This window comes from Schistocerca piceifrons, chromosome 1, assembly GCF_021461385.2.
Source record: "Schistocerca piceifrons isolate TAMUIC-IGC-003096 chromosome 1, iqSchPice1.1, whole genome shotgun sequence".
NCBI lineage: Eukaryota > Metazoa > Arthropoda > Insecta > Orthoptera > Acrididae > Schistocerca > Schistocerca piceifrons.
This window is the reverse complement of record NC_060138.1, coordinates 1,042,250,375-1,042,260,640: the sequence shown is the minus strand read 5'-3', so window position 1 is coordinate 1,042,260,640 and position 10,266 is coordinate 1,042,250,375.

Sequence of the window (10,266 nt, the reverse complement as noted above, 5' to 3'; positions counted from 1 at the left end):
GAAGAGGAGTTTATGGCATAACTTGACTAGAAGAAGGGATCGGTTGGTAGGACATATTCTGAGGCATCAAGGGAACACCAAATTAGTACTGGAGGGCAGCGTGGAGGGTAAAAATCATAGAGGGAGACCAAGAGATGAATACACTAAGCAGATTCAGAAGGATGTAGGCTGCAGTAGGTACTGCGAGATGAAGCAGCTTGCACAGGATAGAGTAGCAGGGAGAGCTGCATCAAACCAGTCTCAGGACTGAAGACCACAACAACAACAACAGTGTTAAAAATGCTTTCGCAATGAAATATTTTCATAAAATGTTTTGCCCCATATTTTAGTGCCTTAGGGGTTGAATTTCCAAAAACAGTGACATGTGTATGTTTTATGTATAACAGAGAAGCCAAATACAAATTTTCATAGGTTTATCTTTGAAAACGCTGGCACAATGAAATATTTTCATAAAATCTATCATTCCTCGTTTCACCCCGATAGGGAATGAAATTCTAGAAACAGTGAAAAACATATTTTTTAAATTTGTAACTGAGAAGCAAAATTATCATCTCCTACTTCAATCCCTTTGAGGTTCAGTTTCCAAAAACACTGAAACATATTTTTTTATTTGTAATGAGAAGTCTAATACTAATATTATAGATGTAGCTTTAAAAACGCTTTAATAGTTATTTAATAATGATGTGTTTTCTAAAAAAAGTTTTCACCCACCGTTTCACTCCCATAGCATTAAATGTCCAAAAATGCTGAAACATGTATTTCTTTACTTCTGACTGAGAAACCAAATACCAGTTTTTGTAGGTCTAGCTTCAAAATTGCCTTAATAGCAATATTTTTTTTAAAAAAAATCTTCATCCCCTGTTTCACCCCCTTAGGGTTGGAATTTCAAAAAATCCCTTGTTAAACAATGCCTACAGTATTACATACACCCCTTATCCAAATTTCAAGTCTCTATACTTAGTGGTTTGGGCTGGGTGATGATGAGTTCGTCAGTCGGTCAGTCAGGACATTACCTTTTTCATATAGAGATTTCACTCTGCTGTAGTTCACCTAAAATTTCATCTGTTAGGTTAAATATAGCTCTGTCTGTTGAGGAGCCCTTACGAAAGTCGAACTGGCTCCTACACAGTTTGGCTTTCGTAAGGGCTCCTCCACAGACAGAGCTATATTTAACCTAACAGATGAAATTTTAGGTGAACTAAATTACAAAAGGTATCCAATGGGGATATTTTGTGACGCTGCCAAGGCATTTGATTGTGTAGATCACAACACACTCTTAAAAAAGCTTCCACATTATGGCATTAAAGACAAATCTTTGACTTGGTTAGAATCATACTTACAGAACAGGAAGCAAAGGGTTGTCTTAAGGGGGACAGGAACAGCATTAACATCAGACTGGGGAAATATAAAGTATGGAGTCCCACAGGGCTCAATTCTTAGGCCATTAATTTTCCTGATCTACATTAATGATCTACCAATCACAATTAACAACAGAGCAAAAATAGTAATGTTTGCTGACGATACAAGTATCCTCATAAAAGGACCCAACTCCACAATGCAGGATACATCCATGACAGTCTCAACTCAAGTACACAAATGGTTCACTGCGAATAGCCTAACCTTAAATGTTTCAAAATCCAGTATGATACAGTTTCTGACAAAAAATAAAAAAAAATAAAGCTCCTGAAATACATGTTAACAATCACAAAATTAATGAAACCACACATACAAAATTCCTAGGTATCCAGATAGGCAGTCACCTAAGATGGAAAGAACAAATTGATCAGGTGGTCAAGAAACTTAGCTCATTGTGCTTTGCACTAAGAGCTCTCCATCAGTTAGTTGACAGAGAAATAATGTTGTTGTCATATTTTGCATATTTCCATTCTGTTCTCTCCTATGGCATAATCTTCTGGGGAAATGCTGCAGGTGTTGAAAAAGTCTTCAGAATACAAAACCGAGCAGTGAGACTAATATGTGGGGTCCCTAATGGGACATCTTGCAGAGGTCTCTTCAAATCTCTCAGGATGCTTACCATCACAGGTCAGTATATATATACTCACTGATATTATTTGTAGCCAACAACAGGGAACTGTTTCAGAAAAACTGTGACATCCACAACCATGACACAAGACAGGTGAAAAATTTTCATCAACGCTCTGCAACTCTCACTAAAGTACATAGGGGAGTTACTGAGTCAGGTATAAAGCTCTTCAATAAGCTTCCCATCAATATAAAAAAGGAAATAAATAATGGACAGGTTTTCAAAAGGAAACTAAAATTATTCCTCATCGAACAAACTTTCTATAAAATGAATGAATACTTAGAGTTATGATGTACAAGAGTGGGGGAAACTGCCTAATAAAAGCACTCCCTTAAAGATAAAGTGTGATGCTGTTACTTGTAGTTTAACTGAAATTGTGGTGATAAAATGTAAATTTAACTGTTTCATTACGAGAAAATGTGAACTCCCGTGTATCCTATTCACTTAAACCTTTTCTTAAGGAATGCAGTTAAAACTTGTATTCATTCAAACCATGACCATGAAGAAAATTTACTTCCTTATATACGTCAGTAGCATAAAGATATGCACTGTCACTTATTCCACTATTTTAAACAATCATTTAAACTGTTTTTGGCATAATGCAGGCTTTAATACTGCATGCAAGTAGTTGTTCTTGTAAAATAAACCAATGTCTGTGCAATGTGATGTATAAATGTTAATGTACTACTGTAATTGCATCAATTGACTTGTCCTATATTACTTGTACACTGGCTGTATAATATGTAATCAACAGGACCAAATAAATAAATAAAAAAAATTAAAAATTAAATGTATAATAATGTAGTATACACTGTTTCTTAAGCCACATGTATCTAACATTTACATATATACAGTGTCTTGTAATGGTGAAAAAATAAAATTGTAGTCAGAGAAGTCAGAAACAGACAGCTGAAACAAATGACCTGTCAAAGGACAGAATAACAACAAAAACAGTATCAATTTTGAGATGTGAAAGATGATTGTACAGTTAAATAACTCATCATCAACTAGTCATTTGTACCATGTGCAGTACGTTTGCTCAGATGTAGCACATAAGCAACCAGTGACAATTATAATTTCCATATTAATGACCGCATGACATTTACAAAAGAATACATTGTTCTTAGGGCAGATGCTGAAAGCGACCCCTGCACATCTAAACACTGTGCAACCCACTGGATCATACAGCTCTGCACTCATCACAACATGGCTGCATCCACAGATACAAGGGCAGCATTAATACACACTATCAGTTCATTCTCATGTGTTGGCAGAGTAGAATACAAGTGCCCCTTCAAGTATTCCCACAGGAAGAAATCCAGGGGATTTAGGTCAAGTGAATAAGCCATACAACTGGACCTTCCTCTCCGAGCCATTTCCCTGGAAACATTTTATCTAAACACTGTCACACGTTAATTCCAAATTGTGCAGGTGCACCATCACGTTGGAACCATAACCTCTGCTAAAGGTGAAGTAGATCATCTTCCAGTGCGGCAGGCAAGTAGTATGAGAGGTATTCGTGATATCTCCATGGAGCCAACTGGTCAGGCAACAAGTAGGGACGCAAACTCCTGTCTCCAAATACTCCACATTGATGCCAAAGTGAATTTGATATCCACAGTTGCAGGTGCCGTGCGGGTTAATGTCACACCAATGGTGGCATTGTGCTTACTGAAGATGCCACAAAAGTGAATGCTGTTTCATCCAACCATGTTACAACGTTTGTGAAGTCATCGTTGGCTTCATGTTATTGTTTGAACCATTTACAGATTTGCATCTGTAGATGGCGGTCTGTGAGATGTTGGTTTTGAGTAAAAGAATAATGCTAGGGATTTGTGCAGCATGTCAACAACCATGCATTGCAGGACACACAGCTGCCTTGCTATGCTGCATGTACTTCACTGGGGTATGACCTCCCAAATAGCTTAAGTATGGCAAGTCCATAGATGACCTCTGTAATGTGAAAGTGAAAGGAGAGGACCTGTTTTCCAAAGACGAAGCTCCAGACAATGAAACACATTTTTATCTGGATGATGTTGACCAGGATATCTAGCAGTGTATTCATGAGTGGCAACACCGGCCTGGTTATCAGATGCACCAGGGACCAGAAGCATATCCACATCTTCATTATTTGTGTATGCCATACATCTGCCGCACTGTTTTAGAATAACACAAGAACAAAAGATGATATGTGTATGAATGTATGTGGAGGTCTGTCATGTGCACATTACTCCACTAGCAACTAGTCGCTGTCTAGTGAATGGTGCATACAGTATAAACACATCATTAGCTGCAGTGGGCTGTTCCACCTAATGTACATCATTTCTCTTACAGCTTTTGTTCTACTTGATTCATCCCAACACTGCTAATTGAGAAATGTTCATTTTCAAATTACACCATTTCCCCCAACTGTAACGCATGTGATGTTTCCACATTTCCATCAGTAATAATAACGATAATAATAATAATAATCCATGGAGATACTTACTAACAGCATGTGCTTATTAGACTCAGTACTGAAAGGTATAATTGTCAGTTCCATGGTGACAGTACACACTAATGGTAACTGAGTTTGGAAATCATTTGTAAAGCACATTGCTAGCCTTACTGGTAATGTAAGACCCTAACAAAATGTAATGGACCTGAACATGGCAAGAATAATAGTTGTTACTAATCAATGGGACCTTTGGGGAAGTACACAGGAAACACATTTGGAATCTAGTAATCTCGTAGATGAAGTGGTGTAAAACATGACACGCAAAAGGCTTTTTTAAAAGCTGATCAATGAAAGACATTGTACTTACATTTCTGTGTTCGTAGTGCATAGAAGACCCATTGTTACCACTGTATGATGATTAAGACACTAGATACCTTACCACACAGACTACATTTAGCAAACAAAAACAAATACGCCTCGATCCAAAATCAAACCCTCAACTTCTTGCATGGTCATCCACAACACTGTCCAGTGCACCAACTGCATGGCACTACTCCTGTATGCTGACAGAGGTAGTTGCCATACATGTGATTATGGTGTTGGCAGATTGCCAGTCTTTAATGTCCATATACTGCCGGAAATATGCACAAGACAAAATTCTGTGAAAGACATTTTTGTGTTGCTAGTATGTGAAGAATCATGCTGTGAAGTATAAATGTGAGAATTTTTCTTCACCCTGTATATCTGGAGAAATTTTATTCCCAATGATCTCCACACTACTCGCTACTGGGATTTTAGTAAATAAAGATATGACATCAAAGCTCATCAGTAAGTCATTTGCACATAGATTACAGTGCATAAAATTTCCAAAAAATGTTTTGAATCTTTTCCAAAAGGGTTCATTTTCCCAGCAAGGTGCTTCATTTTCCCTAGCAAATGTCTAGTCAAGTACTACATTGCAGGATTAATCCCAATCACTACCCATCTTAGTAGACATCTCCTTTGTGGGCCTTTGGTAGAACATATATTCAAGTGAAAAAGGTGAACATGGGATCAGACTCTTGATAACAGAACTAGATAATAGAAGTCTGACAACAGACTTTTTTACTTCTTTTGTGATCTTTTTTGTTCGAACACATTTGAGGTTACAGTACAATCACTTTGCCAGCAATTGTTCCATCTTCTTGTCCTATTCAACTGTGTCCAAAACAACCATCACATTTCTGTTATCCACCCTGGTAACTCTTATGCATTCATTTCTCTTGGCTTTTCTTTCTTTCATTGATATGCTGTTCTTGGGTTATTTCACTTTGCACAGAATTATTGATAAATCTTATCTTATTTCCTCCACCCAAGGGCATCTGCAGAAATTTATCCAAGAGGAGGCAAGATTCTAAAATTGCTAGTTTTTATATAAATGATTTTGTGAGTTAACAGCATATCGCGCCCCAAGAATATAATTTGGTATGATTTTCACAAAACTTCTCATATCTCAATATTTTTATATTATATCTAAATAAAAATATATTTCATTAACACATACTAAGTTCAATGATCTAAAATTACACAACATCCAGAGAATTATTGACATATATACTATTATTTATGTATCAATAATATTAGTTATACCCTGAAAAAATTTCAAAACAGAAAAAAATTAAAATGATTGAGAAAATCCTGTCAGATAGCAACAAAAGTAAGCAGTAAAAAATACAAAATTAATTTTCTTCAAATTGTAGAAATGGGAATTAAACCTTAAAACATGTGTATTCAACTGTGATGCCATCCACAACAATTTGTTTAGTTACAAAACTTCTCATGTGGACATGTAAATGGATTTGATACATTATTTTCATGCTCTTTATTATTTAATGTTTGTAAGCACAATTAAAATTGAGCAAACTGTTTTCAAATTTACATTTTTTAAATTGTTTGGATAAAATGTATCCTGAGCCAGCATTCAAGTACGTAAATGTAGAAAACCTCCAAAATCCACCCTGAAATTGGCCACTATAATCAACTTTTAACAGTCTAGGACTGAAGCAAAGCAATCATCATTTCCCCACTTTACCATGTAACAATACTAATTGTACTGCAGGAGTCGCAACTATATGATTGGAAGTTGCACCATGTACAGAGTTTGAGGAGATCCCAATTCTTACAGAGAACATCTCTTCAATCTTGTAATTTCATAACTTTTTTCTCTCTTCTAGATTGACGCAATTGAGTCCATGGATGAACAGCATGGTCATGTTCCTCAGTCCAACACAATAACTGTTCCATGTAAAACAAAAGTCAGCAAGCCATCACATACCTTCTATGACTACAGAGAAAGAGTAAACTACTGTGATGATTACAGTGTGCCGCAAGGTAAGGGAGCATCCTTGTGGGAATTCAGAATGGATGTCAGGTGTTTGGGATTGATACAGACAAAGACATTTACATCTTTGGTTTGTTGTAATGGTAATATCTGTGGTCCAACTTATTGTAAACTCCTTCTGTAATTGTAAACAAAAAGTGTTATACTTGAATCACCACCTACTATCGACACCACAGCATCGAGCAGATATGCTGCAGCCTTGATTATGATGTCCGGGCAATATTGTCAAATTCATGTGCCAATTTTTTTCTGCATAATTGTGTGTGGATACAACAAGAAAAAAAAAGACTGGGGATATTATTTCAGCTCTATTTTGTAAAGGTTCATATTCACTTTAATTGCTGGTTAATGCCACAACCACTGCCATACCAAGAAAACTGAATATCGTGTCATTAGCTTGACAACCAAACAAATCCAAATTAAATAGTAATTACTAAGGCCACTGTATTGTCCATTGCTTTTGGCAGTATTTCAAGATGCCTGATCCAATTTAAACATCAGTACAGAATTCAAGAAATTGCATTAAGGGTGAGAAACTTACCGCTAACACAGATGTTACTGATGCTTTTTGCAGTGAAATCTTCAGTTATATCAAACACAACAATTTTCTCCCAGAAAATATAATGTCTGGAAAACAAAGATAATGTAATTCTAGTGGGAAAGTTCTGGCAGAATATAAATAGTTTTATGGTAAAAAAACCATTCATTTAATAGCAGATTTCAGTGACAGGTACACACAAAAGAGAGAGAGAGAAAACTTAGTAGCTTTTGAAATTAATCCTTTCTCAAGCTAGAGTACACACACGCAGACTTGCACGCGCGCACGCGCGCGCGCACACACACACACACACACACACACACACACACACACACACACACACACACACACAGGTACATGCACCTGTGGCCCTGCTTGGCACCAGCTGTACACACATTGCAGTGACTGTGAGTTTGACAAGTGGACTGTGTGGGATGGGTAGAGGGGGAGCCAGAGCTGGTGGAGCGTAGTGCACGATGAAGGTAACGTGAACTGGGAGGGGGTGATGGTACAGAGAAAGAGGAAGCTGTTGGGTGGAGGGTATGGGGACAGTGGGTTAATGGAGATTGAGGCCATGAAGGTTATGGTAGTGAAGGATGGATTGTAAGAGTAATTCCCATCTGAATAGTTCAGAAAAGCAAGAAGCAGAGGCAAGGACTGAGATGGCTCTGGTTGTGAAACAGTCACTGAAATTGAGCTTGTTGTGCTCAACTGCATGTTGTGTCACTGTGTGACCGACTTTGTTTTTGGTCATAGTTTGGTGGTGGCCATCCATTCTGGTCAACAATTGGTTGGTTGTCACACCAGCATAAAAAGCAGTGCAGTAATTGCAACAGAGTTGGTATATGATATGTCTTCTTCCAAAGATGGCCCTGCATCTGATGGGGTAGGACAAGTCTGTGATGGGACTGGAGTAGGAAGTGCTGGGTAAAAGGACTGGGCAGGTCTTGCACTTGGGTCTTCCACAGACGTATGATATGATCCCTGCGGCAAGGGATTTGGAGTGTTTGAGTGTAAGTGGCATAAGGCTAGACCAGATGATGTGTGGGTTGGGTGGCTGAAGGATTGTCACTTTAGGTGAGGTGAGAAGGATCTTGGGTGAGATGTCCCTCATTTCTGGGCCTGATGATAGATAATTAAAGCCCTGCAATGCTATTCTAGGGTGATACTGAGTGACAAGGGGGATGCTCCTTTGTAGTTGGTGGGGGGGATTAGGGGTGTGTGAGGATATGGCACAGAAAATTTGTTTGCGGACTTGGATTGGAGGTAGTGGCTCTCTGTGGAGCCCTCTATGTGACCTTCAGCATACTGGGCAAGAGACTTCACATCACTGCAGATACACCACCCATGGGTGGCCAGGCTCTATGGGAGTGATTTTTTGGTACTGTTGGTGGTTAGTGCATTTAATTTGGATAAAAGTGCAGATGCAGCCATCAGAGAGGTGCAAGTCAACAACATGCAGAAAGGTGGCACACTGTGTTGTGGAGGACCAGATGAAGCAGATGGGAGGGAAGGTCTTAAGGTTGTGGAGGAATGAGAATAGGGTATGTTGGCCCTGAGTCCAGATCATGAAGGCATCATCAATGAACAATGAACATGAACCAGACATGGGGTCTGAGGTTTTGGGAGGCTAGGTTTCCTGTAGATGGCCCATAATAAGATTACCATGGGTGGGTGCCATGCACGTTCCAATGGCTGTGCTGTGAGTTTTTTATATACCTTCCCCTCAAAGGAGAAGTAGTTGTGTGTTGGGATATAGTTGGCAATGTGTATGAGGAATAAGGTAGTGGATGGGTTTCTAACGACATTAGGAGAGGTAAAGTTCAATAGTGGCAAGGATATGGGCAAGAAGGGTGTTGGTGTATAGGGAGGTTGCGTCAACAATGACGAGTAGGGATCTGAAGGTAAAGGGGGTGGGTACAATAGCAAATTAGTGAAGGAAGTGTCTTTGTTATGAGGGGCTTGGTTCAGGGCAATTGGTTGGGGGTGTTGGTCAACAAGAGCAGAAATTCTTTAAGTAGGGGCACAATAACCAGCTACAATGTGTCATCCAGGATTGTTGGTTTATGGATTTTGGGTTCACGGGATGTCATCGGGGTGAGGAATGAAATGGACTTGAGGGAGAGGCTCCAGAATGGTACTAAGGATTTCAGAAGGGACTGAAGGTTATATCAGACATCTGGTATCGAGTAACTGTGGCAGATCTTGTAGGTGGATACAAACAGTTAGTGGAAGCCTTCTGTCAGATAGTCACATCAGTGGTGGACCCTTTAGGTCAAGGTCTGTTTGGGGCTAGGTATGATTGTTCTTCTGTTGAAAGCTTAGTGTTCACCACCCAGCACTTCCTAATCCTCCCCCATCAGAGGCAGGGGCATGTGTGTAGGCAGCAATGTTATATACCAACTCTGCTGCAATCACTGCACAGTGTTTATGTAAGCATCCCCCAGAATGAATATCCACTGCTAAACTATGACCAAAAACAGAGTGGACCACCCAGTGGCACAACGTGCACAATTTCAATGGCTGTTTTACACCCAGGACATCTCAGTCCTTGCCTCCACCACTAGGTTTTCCAAACTATTCAGTTAGAGTTATCCTTTCAACACATCCTTTGCTGCTGTAACTTTCCTAGTCTCAATAATATCTCTGTTAACCCACTTCCTGCACATCTCCACCCAACAGGTTCCTTTTCTTCTGTCCTATCACCACCTCCCAACTCAAATCACCATCATATGCCATTCCCCAGTGGCTCTGCACATGTGTATCACATGCCTTCCCTGTACATCTGCCACTCCTCCCTCTCACATTTCTAGCCAGCAAACCAGGTGCATTCATCCAAGCCACTATCTACCCACTCCCAACCCCTT